A 12,659-nucleotide genomic window follows, 5' to 3' on the forward strand; every position below is an offset into this window, starting at 1 on the left:
TCACAATTCTATTTAAAGGTCTCTAATTCAGAATACATTTATTTGAAATAAAACATGTCAAGATATATTGTACAAAAAGAGGATCATAGGATTGGAAATACATTTAAGTAAAACCTATCACAATTCTTTCTAAAAGTTTCTAATTCGCAATACATTTATATGAAAGTTTCTGAAAGTTTTGATGATTCAGTTGTTCCTCCAAAATACAGGATTTTTGGGCTTCATATCCACACTATGACAGATTGTTCACCAACTCTTGCCATATACTCCAAGAATTCGGTCAAGCCAGTAGGGAAGTTTTCTTTTTAGTATTCAAAACCATCTATCTGCAATTCTGCATCATACCTAGGAAAAAAGAAAAATAATCACAGTTGGGAAAAAAAAAAATGAGAATAAGCTGCAGCCAACATTAGCAGAAAAATCCAAACAATAAAAACGCTTGAATCTTGAGAAGTCAATATAAAGCGAAGGGTACAACTACACAACAAAGCAATAGAAATATCAAACCTCATGGTGAACATTAAGTCATAATGCTTGCTGTCATCTATCTAGTCTGATTTTTTTTTTTTTTTTTTTTTCCTTTCAATCATCAATCCTAGTTTGAAATTCTCACCAGCAGATCTGGATCATCTAGAAAGATTACCAGTTTATTTTTTAAAGTAAACTATGTCCAGGTGGTATCTAGTATGTCATTAGCATCTGCCAATGTACTTCACTTTTGCATGTAAAAATTGTAATTTTTTTATTAGCATATCTTTTGACAGATCTGAAATTTGAGCACAATAGGATTGACCGTAAGTTTATTGCTTTGAAATTAAACAAGAATCAGCAATTGGTTAATTTCTTTAATTTTTTTCACCTCTTAGGGAAAATTAGTAACATTAGTAACATCATTTTAATCCTTATGCACTTCTATTATATACAACCCTCACTCTAATTGCTTCTTAAAAATACTACTCCAAACAAAAAACTATAAGTTTTCTTTGAATTTTCTAAATTGGTTAATTTCTTTAATTTTTTTCACCTCTTAGGGAAAATTAGTAACATTAGTAACATCATTTTAATCCTTATGCACTTCTATTATATACAACCCTCACTCTAATTGCTTCTTAAAAATACTACTCCAAACAAAAAACTATAAGTTTTCTTTGAATTTTCTAAATTATATACTATATAATAAAAGCTGGGTTCATAAGCCGTGACTATATCAAGTGGCTTCACCAAATTACATAATTTTTTTAGATTTTTCAATAAATTCACTCACTTAAGTTTTTAGATAAAAACAAAAAGTTTTTTATATTTATCAACTTTTTTGGATAAAGTAACAATGAGTGTTCTAATAAACTTCTTCTTCTTCTTCTTCTTCTTTTTTATAAATTTTATAAAGTAACAATTTTACTAGCTTACGTTAGTATTTTTTTTTTTTTTTTTTTTTGGGATAAATATTTAAAGCATTCGCAGCAGTGCATCTAAAATTTTATCTATTTAGCTACACGAAAAGTTACTTTATCTATTTTACCTATACACATGCTACAGCAGTGAATCTATTTTAGCTTTTAACACAATAAAATAATATAAACACTACAATAAAATAATATTTCATTCAACCACCATCACACAACAACAACCACCATCAAACCCATAAAAATCACTGCAAAACCACAACTCCGCCGTGCCCATCAAAATCATTGAAGAAGAAAAAAAAAAGGAAGCAGAAAAATCACTGCTGGAAACACAAACCGAGCCTGAAACAAAAACCGAAACCCATGCCCAAAAAAAAAACCCAGCCCGAAACACAAATCTGAAACACAAGCACAGCCCGAAACACAAAGCCGAAACACAAGCACAGAGCCAAAAAATATCCTACATCATCTATTTCCTAATAATAAAGTAACAAATTTAAAAGTATTATTTTTTCTTCTCAAAATTTTTTTCTTTTGGAATAAATAACAAAAAAAAATAGCTAATATTTATTAACTTTAACGTAAACTTAAAAAAAAAATCTAATAACATTAACTATTTTTTTTGGGATAAAGTAAATTAAAAAAAAAACTAATATGTAATTAACATAAACTTCTTAATTATGTAAACTCCTTTTTCTTTTTGTTCATATCAAGCTATCAACTTCTTCACAACTTAAAATTATCTAATATAAAAGTGGGTTATATATACGATTTGAAATATTTTTCCCTTTTCCTACCGTACAGTTTCTTGATATATTCTTTCTTTCTTATACTTACCTTACCTATCAAACTTGCATGTATGTATTCGCCTTCTTCTTTTTGTTTTTCCATAAAATTCTCTTCTTTATTTTTTTCATCAAATTGAATATGTTTTGTGTGCGGGTTGCCTTTTGGTTAAGTTATTTTTGTTAACTTTGATCTATTTTTTTCTCAAAAAAAAAAATTGTTTCTCAAAAAAAAAAAAAAAAAACTTTGATCTAATTTATATGTTTATTATGGTCTTCAAAATCAATTGTATATCTCCCATGAAAACTAACAAATTAATTTTTAACAAAAGTCTTATTCACTTTTTGAAAGATTTGTTTTCCAATATGTGTAGATCCCACAGGTAGCTATGAGACCAAGATTTGAGCATCCAAAACCATGATGATGAACATCACTCCACAAAGAATTGAGGCAGAAAATTGATTAAATATAAAAAAGGTGATGTAAAAACAATGGATATTTAAGGTAATGTGAAATCTCCATGACTTCCCTGCCTCCCTCTTGATGTCAAAGTTAATTCAATTTTCATGTGAGTATTTTACTTTAACTCTAATTCCAGATTTTTTTTAATGTTTAGAAATTAATATTGTTTGTAATTATTGAATTCAAAGTTTCTTTGTGTCTATATATTTATGTTTGTGTTATTGTGAATTTTGCTTTCAATTTTTTTTTTAATTTTATAAATTTGGTTAGTTTTAATTTGTAAATTCGGGATGACTGCTTAGGGTTAAAGTAAAAATATTAGGTCAATTTTAACCATAATTCATGCAATAGTATGTTGTTAGATGTTTTTTTTTTTTTTTTTTTTTTTTGAGGACCTATGGTGTTAGATGTTGATATTAATTTTATGCTTATTTACATTAATTAACATAAACATCTTAGTATGTTTAGTGTTGATATTAATTTGACACTTTGAGATGCAAGTGCTTCATTATAATTAAATATAAATATTATTATGCCGGTATGTTATAATTATTATTTGTTGTTCCTCATTCTAGTTCACCTTAATTGTTATTTGAATAAGTAATAGTTATCTCTTAGTTCGACTGGGTATGACATTTCTCTTCAATCATTAATTAGTGTTTCTCAATAAAATTATTCATGTTATAAGTTTATAATCAAACCGTGCAAAGCCCGACCCGTTTACCATTAAAAGCTTTTAGAAATTTAAACTTGCTATAATCTTTAAAATATTTTTACTATTTTATTTGTTATTAAATTTAATTATTTTATCAATATATATATATATATTAAAATTTATATATAATTCTTTTATATTTTTTTCATGTATTTTTTCTTTCCTATAATTTCTAAGTTGATAAATATCTTAATTTAATTACAATTCAAATTCTTCATCTGATCCATCTAATCCTTATTTTATTACTATGCTACATGTAAAAGAAAACACTTATATATAAAAAAAAGGGAGCAGTGTGTATTATAAAAAAAATATAATTTTTCTTCTCCTATAATTTCTAAGTTGATAAATATATTAATTTAATTACAATTCAAATTCTTCATCTGATCTATCTAATCCTTATTTAATTACTATACTACACGTAAAAGAAAACATTTATAATTTTTAAAAAGTATATATATAATTTTCTTTTCCTATAATTTCTAAGTAAATAAATATCTTAATTTAATTACAATTCAAATTCTTCATCTAATCCATCTGGTCCATCTAATCCTTATTTAATTACTATAATACACATAAGATAAAACATTTATATATATTAAAAAAAATAGCAACATGTATTAAAAAAAAAAAAAAACAACGTGTATTATTAAAAAAAAAAAAAAATGTAGCAACATAGTGTAATCTAATCCCTTTCAAAAATTTCACCTAATCCATCTAATCATGATATTAAAAAAAATTAGCTCTTATTTTTTAATAAAATTATGTCTTCTCTCATGCTTTCAAGGACAAAAATTAAATTCTCATGTTAGTCTCTCTACTTCAAAATTTTAGATATTTAGTAATTTAGATTGTTCTTAATTATTGAATTGAGGTTTCCACTTAAATATAATTTCAATTGTTTCTTTCAATAGTTTCTAATTATTAAATTCAAGGTTTATCCATTTAAATACATGTGATTAATTAAGCCTTAAAGTTCAATGTATTATTGAAAATCATTTTATATTTTTTAACGTATTTCTACCATCTTCTATTCAATTTATATATTTATATATATATATATATATATATATTATGATACTTTAAGTCTCACATAATATACATTCATTATATAACTTAAAAGTAAAATATTCATTTATTTTTATTATCTACATTTAAGTAAATTAATAAAAATTTATTTACATATGAATTTTGATTAAACTGTGCATCGCACGGACATAATGCTAGTTAGTTGTATAAATAAGGAAGTAATTATTATATTTTTTATAAAAAGTAGAGAGAAGTCTTTGTAGGGACTCGATTTGGATTGACCCTGAGTGATGGGTTTTCAGCCCAATAAGCCCAAACAATAAATTTTTAGAGTATGGGTCCAAGAACTAGTACTGTTTTTCAGGAAGGGTTCTACTCATCAATCAATAAGGGATACTTTCGGTTCGCTATCTGAGGGAAATTATCCTCGGCTCTCTTTCAATTGGTCTCTCTCTCTCTCTCCCTTTTTCGTTTTTTTCTTTCTTTCTTTTTTCGTCCCCCCTTCTGTTTTCTTCATTTCTATGTTATATACTCTCATCTCCCCCTGTTTCCATCGCACACGTGTAGTTCTTATCCTGGGAGCTCCTTTCTGTCCCATCCAGTACCTACCGGAACCTTCAGCTTAGTGGCCATAAAGCTGCTTAGTTACTGTTTAGGTATCACCTCCACATTAATGCGGCCAGACTGTTAGCTGGAAAGCATTTAATGTGGAGGTGATGGCCTCAAAAGATATTTGCCACCTTCCCCGACGCCTCCTAAGTTATATCCAATTTCCAGTTCAAATACAACTTGGTGGGGTCTTTTCGCTAACATGAAGGTTACCTTGACCTCGGACTTTGTTGTCCTCGGACGTGTGTTATGCCGCGGTACATAATATCTACTCGTTTCCTTCACACCACCCATCTGATAAGAATAGAACTTTCTAGGTTGTCCTCGAATTACTAAGTGTTCTCGGATTGGGCCATTGGGCCCTGAGCCCATTTCTGAGGATTACTATACCTTTTTAACTAACAGGCCCACAATAGCCCTCAAAATCTCGCTTTTTGCCACCTCGGTAAAAAGGGAGATTTTGATATCCAACCCCCATTTACTTCGTAGGTTTCCCCGATTTCAGAATGTCTTTTTGTTTGCCCAAGGCACGCTCCTGACGCTTCGGCGTCATGGGCACGCCATTATTAAATGGTAACTGCTCCGCTGTCCCACACGTTCAACGACTTGATGCAAATCTAACGGTGGGGGATCCTTTGCATTTATGGGCGGGTTTTTCCCGCTCCTACTTTCTGTGCCCTTGTAAAGTGCCTTTCAAATCAAATCTTTTTTCAGTTACAAATCGCTCTCTCTCAGTACGTATTCATTGAATCTGTCTTTCTCTCATTACTCCACGCTCTCATAAATACCAAGAGTCCGTCCGAGGAGCTTGTTTTCCACAGTTGTAAGTTTCCTTAACCCTCCCTAGTTTTCCATCTTCTGCATCAATTCGTTCTCTGCTATTTTGTTAGAAAATGGGTAGATTTAAGCATCTAGTTGATTCCGAGGAGCAAATGGAATCGTTTAGGATTACGTATAAGATTCCCTCAACAGTGGGTATGAGGTACGCTTCCTCCCAAACCTGGTCACATGACAGAAAAACGGGGGAGGTAGTCATTCCCATGGTAGCTTTTGTCGAGGGAGGGATGACTATCCCAATGGGTAATTTGACGAGAAATTACCTTAGGTTTTTCACGTTGTCCCCCACGCAGTGCGCGTCGAATATGTTCAGGGTGCTTGGGAGTATAGAGGCTTTAAACGCCTTATACAATTTAGGTTTGACACATCACGATGTAAATTGGGTATATAACCTCAATCATTTGAGGATCAGGGATATTACCTCAAGTCGAGGTATCCTGCAGTAAGACTAATTCAGTGCCTCCCTACCTCAAACAAGGGTTTTAAAGATGATTTCCTTATTTTTTCCGGGGAGTGGCACGACGGGTTGCCTTGCTCAACTGAAGAGGGACAACCAGGTGGGGTTCCCATGATATACGTCCCTGATAAGTCAAAAAATTTTTATTTATTATTATTTATTATTATTTTTTATTTTATTTTTTATTTTATTTTATTTTTATTATTTTTTGAAGCAGTTTTTATTCCTAATGGAATTCTCTTTTTATGTTTTAATTACTTGGCAGACAAACGCGCCACTAGGCGCCGTCTCAGGCTGATCAACAGGGAGAGCCTAGACAGTATTCTTCGGTCCGAGATATATGTGAATCCCTCCGATGGCCAATTACGACCCGCACACTTAATACTCAAGTATAAGCCCGCGTCCACAGCCTTTCAAGCTCCCCAGTACGTGATAAAGGCAAAAGATCCTCGGATCCACCGTATCAGTGTAATCTTTGAGGGATTTATCGTTCCTGAGGGCGAACTTATCCCTGAAGGTGAGCCCTTTACTGAACCATTGTCGGAGGCTATCCTTTCTACCGGAGCCTCATCATCACGCCCCACTCCCCAAAAATGGGGAGAAGGAGAAGAAGAAGAAGAAGCGAGGAANTCTGTAGCTCAAACGTGGAATATGAGAGGTCCAAGAAAAAAACAGAGAAGGAGAGAGTCCTGGACTTTTTGATATTTCCAGGGCCAGAATTTTTTTTCTAAATAACAATAAATATTAAAAAATTTAGTTAGTTGTCACGTTGCAAAAGAATATTGAAAACTAGCATCTCGAGTGTTTAAAACTCGAGTTCCAAGAAAAAAATCAAGTTTTTAAGGCCTGAATGTGAAGAAAAATCCAAGAGAAAATCGAGTTTTAAAAACTCGAGTTCCGAAAACGTCACTATAGGGCTTAAAAACGTCACTATAGGACTTAAAAATGGAGTTATAAAAAAATTTTGCAGAAAAAACGCCGCTATAGGGCTTTAAAACGTCACTATAGGATTTAAAAACGTCACTATAGAGGCGATAAAACTAAAAATTTTTTTGCATGAAACTCGAGTTTCTAAAACTCGAGATTTATGTAAATGGATCTCGATTTTTTAAAACTCGAGATGTCTACTTTCCCTTATAGTTTCAAGCGTTGCCTAACTAACTATATATAAATCATTTTCACATTTATTTTGCCCATTCCCCCCAGGGCCATGTATGGTATATATTCGTCTGTGGAAATACCACTGGGAACAAAGACCAGCTCCAGTCTTTGTGTAGTTTTCTTTATTTGTCAATAAAGTCTTTTACTCAAAAAATAAATAAAGGACCAGCTCCATCCGTCACGGGGCCTTTAAGGAATTTGTTAATAGGCTATTTTAGGAAAATTTTAATACTATTTTTATGAAAAATATAAAAAATGGTAAAAGTAAAAGTTAGTTTTTTTTTTTTTTTCATAAAAATTTTTTAAAAGTAACTCTTAAACTAATACCTTTAGAGCATCCGTTAACTTTTCTCTCAAAAAAATATCATCCAATTCCAACCCATTACCTAGCAACGAGTCTCAATAATTTTACTTCTACCAAAAAAAAAAAAAATTACAATATTCCAATATTATGGCCCACCACAAACTCTAATTTAATTTTTTTTTAAATAATGTGTCATGTTAATTTAGAAATGTTGTAAAATTATTGTGACACAGAGTTTAATCTCAAATTAGTTTTGAGCTATTTCCTCCAACCTACTACATGATAATTTATAAGACCATTCATGTGTATTATATAAATAAGTCACATGACTTATTAAAAAAGTCACATAAACAAAATTACACATGAATGATCTATTCAATCACCTATAAGGGTGGCAATTTGTGTTAGGAGGTTGTGAACATGTGGTGTCGTGGTAAGGGTAATTAAATACATTGTTTAACTCTAATCCAACTCATTTAATAGTTGTGTCAAAACCCCTCAATCCAAACACTATTTAGTGAAACACAACCCATTTAATAGATAATCTAAGAAAAAAAAAGGTTTAGGGACTTAAGATTTTTAATGAATAATTTATCAATAAACCATTAAAAAATTTTAAAGTACTCAATTATATTTAGAATTCATATTTATGTTAGATAAAAATGACATTTACTTATATTAATTGAGTCATGTTAGGGTAATTACAAGTTAAGCAAGTCAACACAAAATTGACCAGTTATTAATCATGTTGAAGCATGTCCACCCATTTTGACATGAACCCAATGACGCTAAACACTAATTCACAAAAAAATCCTGTTGTATTCATGGGTCATGTCATACATTGTCACCCCTAATCGCCACATAGTGGGTTAAAGGAAGAGAGCTCCAAACTAGCAACAACCATTTCATTCGACATGAGTATTTTTTATTTTTCAATGGACATACATCTTTCATTAATGGAATTTGTTTGTAGTGAGTACTAGCTCAAGTTATTTGTTGTTCAAAAATTCTTGTTTAGGCATTTTATATCATCCATACATAATGTTTTGATATAAGATTTCAATTCTTCCATGTTTCAGCAGTAGTAAGAATATTGTTCCATAGAGTTAAGGTCCAAAATATGGAAGAAAGAGGTGTTTCCACGACTCTACTACCTAGTCAATTATGTTCTACTTAATTCCTATTTCATGGCCACATATCTTTTAGGCTGTGGAGTTGAACTTTTTCCTATAAAATGTTAAAAAATTTCGTTAATTTAGGAAATTTTTGTTGGTTTTAGAGAAAAGTTTAGAAATTAGTTAACAATAGAATTCATTAAATATAAAAGTGAAATTTTAACTGGGAGGCCAGAAAAGGGCAGGTGTTGTAGTTCCACAAAAATAACATAACAATCTGATTTTACTTCTCCTATAAAATTTTATCGTTTTATATTTCTTTTAATTACTTAATAATATATGATTTCATCTTTTCACAAATAATGGTTCCGTATTGGGAATTGGCTCTTTCTTCTTCGAACTTTAAATGGGTATTGGAATGCTTAGCGTTCAGGGGATCTAAGTCCTACAAAAAAAAAGGGGATCTAAGCATATCAACCATGCTTGGTGCCAAAAAATTAGATCAACTAAGGAGATGGTCCATCAAATATGTGTTAGGACTTAGGACTCTTTATAACCATCTATCTCAAAACTAAACTTCCAAGGTTCAGTTCGACAAGGCTGTTTCCTTCAAAATAATAATAAAAATTTCCAGATAATATATATAATAAATCAATGGTTGGGGAAAAAAAAATTTAAACCCTAAATGTTTTTATTGAAAATACCAGAATGTACCAACTGGTTGAGCTGCATAGACTATGTAGCCATTCCTATTTTATTAGAGTAATGATTATCACACACACTCCTTATTACATGCTCATTGTATATATACTACCACATGGACTAAAATTGTATTTTCAAAACACCATTTCACAATTTTAACTATAGTGTCAAAAGGGGGTGTGTTTGGATTGTAATAAGGAAAATTCTTATGTATTCCCGGAGCACGAAGAATTGGTGCTCTCTTTTCTCATATACATGGTGAATTTTACCATGAATTTAATGAGTGAACCCCACTATAAATGTAAGATGAGAAAGCACTATTCTCCATGTTCCTGAAGTACACAAGAATTAATAGTGCAATAAATTTTTCTATTTTATTTAACATGGTCCTGCCTAACAATTTGTGGCTTAAATTATTTCAGTACACAAGCCGACTTTAACTTTTGTGTTTTGGTATCTGTCTATTACTTGTGCGTCACCTTTTGTTTTAACCTTAAACTGACTTATGTGTGATACATATTAGTGCAATCAGCATCTAAACATTGAATGATTGCAAAGCTCTCTCTCTCTTTCTCTCTCTCATTTATTTATTTTTAATTTTTTTTTTATAATTTCTTTACAAACCAAAATAAAATATTTTTAACAATTGACTAAGGATGTCCAACATATACCTCAAAATAAACAAGAACCCATCTCACCAAAATCAAAATGGAGTGTAAAAAAGCTGAAATATTTAAAGAATAGATAGCAGAATACCCATGGTAGCTTGCTTGGAGACTTGGTCACCCATTTTGATCACCTCCTCCCAGCTCACTTTGTCAAGAGAAGAAGCTGGGCTTTGATCCAACACCCTTTTACATATATATCTATTTATGGTTTTGGTTTTGGATTTGGAGGGTCTTTGTGTGGATTGATATCATGTGGGTTTGTGTTGTGTTGTGTTGTGATTGTGTAGTTTGTTAAGAGAAGAAGTTGGGCTTTGATCCAAGACCTAAATGCATAGTTTATTATTAGTCCACACAATCACAACACAACACAACACAAACCCACATGATATCAATCCACACAAAGACCCTCCAAATCCAAAACCAAAACCATAAATAGATATATATGTAAAAGGGTGTTGAATGAAACTGATTATAGATAGCAAACCTGTAAGGTTTCATGGATGGTGTTGAGGTGGGAATTCAGGGTTTTGTTCAGTTGCTCTTTCTCAGCTCTGCCCATCCTTTTTTTTTTTTTTTGGCGAACCAATTTTGGTGCTGTGGTAAGAGCCTGAAGATTGTCAGAGCTTTTGATGGCTAGGGGTTTTCATTGTTGTGTCTGAACCGCTGCCGTGTTGCCACTTTGTATTGTAATTTGTAGTATGTTACAAAAACAAATTTTAAAAAATATATATAAATAGTGTTTGGGTAATATATGTACTTAGTCATACATTAATCATCTATTTTAGTAAAACTCATAAAAATATTTAAAATTATATATCTGCTTTTCGGTTCGAACACAGATAAAAAAAAAAAAAAAAATTGAGGGGCAGATTTTTTTTAAAATTAGTTGTGTTCACTTGTCAAGTTGAAGGAATTTATTTATTTATTTATATTTTTTAAAATAAAGAATCAATGGAATTTTCAAGAATTTTTTCTTTTGATTTTTTTTTAATTATTATTATTATTTTTAATCTACGAGTTGAAAGTGTTGCAGGATCTCTTATACGATCATGGGAAGAATTTTCTTATAGTTTTTGGAATTTTTAAGTATAGAAGTGTAGAATATTATTTTCTTATTTAAGAGAGTTAATTTATGATTATTTTTTGAATTAAATTAGTGTTCTTTTATGCAAGGTTAATAATTAATATATGTTTAAAAATTTTGTTGGAAATTAATTTTCTTCTATAGCTCTTAAATTGGCTATAAATTGTAAGAAGAAAATAATTTCACTAACAATAAAATTTTATTCTCATGTTTTCTATTTTATAGATGGAAAAAAAAATCTCTACCTTCTTCTTCTTCTTTTTATTATTATTTATTTGTGATAGATCCAAATCTCTACCTTGAGTATTCAAAGTGTTTCATGATCTAGTCGTGCACTAATCATTCTCTTCCTATGATTAAAGTTAAAATGGTTTTTATTTATTTATTTTTGTTGGTAAAAGGATTACACCAATAAGAATTGTGAAAGTAATAAGAATTGTGGATGCATTCTTAGATACAACATTTTTTTTAAATAAAATAATGCATAAATGGTATTTGTTGACTGAATTCTTGATTTGGAAGATTATTTTGATTATTAAGCAGAGGTATCTAAAGAAGAAAAAGTAAAATTTATTTCATATAAGTTAGAGTGACATGGCCAAATAGTGGGATTGCATACAAGATGATAGTGTGTTGAGATAAGTGTGAAATTTGTTCTTTGGCAAATAATGAAAAAGAAAAAAATTGATTTCCTTGACTATTGTGATTATTATGAGATTTTGCATTATATAAGTTATGAGTTTAAGCATCTAAATTCATATATGGGGATTAATAGTTTGAGTTATATCTTTCACATATCAAAGGAAGATACAATTTTGGAGGTTGAGTATGTGAAGCCAAAATTTGAAATTAAAGAAGCTTCAAAAAAAGAGGATGGGAAAGGTGATTTTGAAGAATAAGAACAAGAGGCACAAGTTGAATAATTATGTGATAAAGAGATTATCTTGCTTCAAGATTATACAAAAGTCAGAGAAGAAAAGATGAAGGTTCTAAAGAAAATTAATAAAAATCCTATTATAGAAAAGATCTTGGCTCAAGAATGTGGAGACAATTGAAGAAGATCAATTTGAAATCAAATCAAATAGTACAACCATGACCAATAAGCCGATAATCAAATTGTTGTGAACAACAAAGTAATACAATACTTTTATTTATTTATTTATTTTTTGATAAACAATACAATACTTTGATTTTTTTCAATTGCCTCAAACTATTGAAAAAGAATATAAATTTGCTTTGTTAGTTCACTTAATGGATTGCAAGTATGAAAAAGAAGACAAATGGGATTGGAGTATAAAGATATTTGTTCTCTTAGTATAGAAGATAT

The sequence above is a fragment of the Quercus suber genome, unplaced genomic scaffold (genome assembly GCF_002906115.3).
Source record: "Quercus suber isolate HL8 unplaced genomic scaffold, Cork oak 2.0 scaffold_150, whole genome shotgun sequence".
NCBI classification, from domain to species: domain Eukaryota; kingdom Viridiplantae; phylum Streptophyta; class Magnoliopsida; order Fagales; family Fagaceae; genus Quercus; species Quercus suber.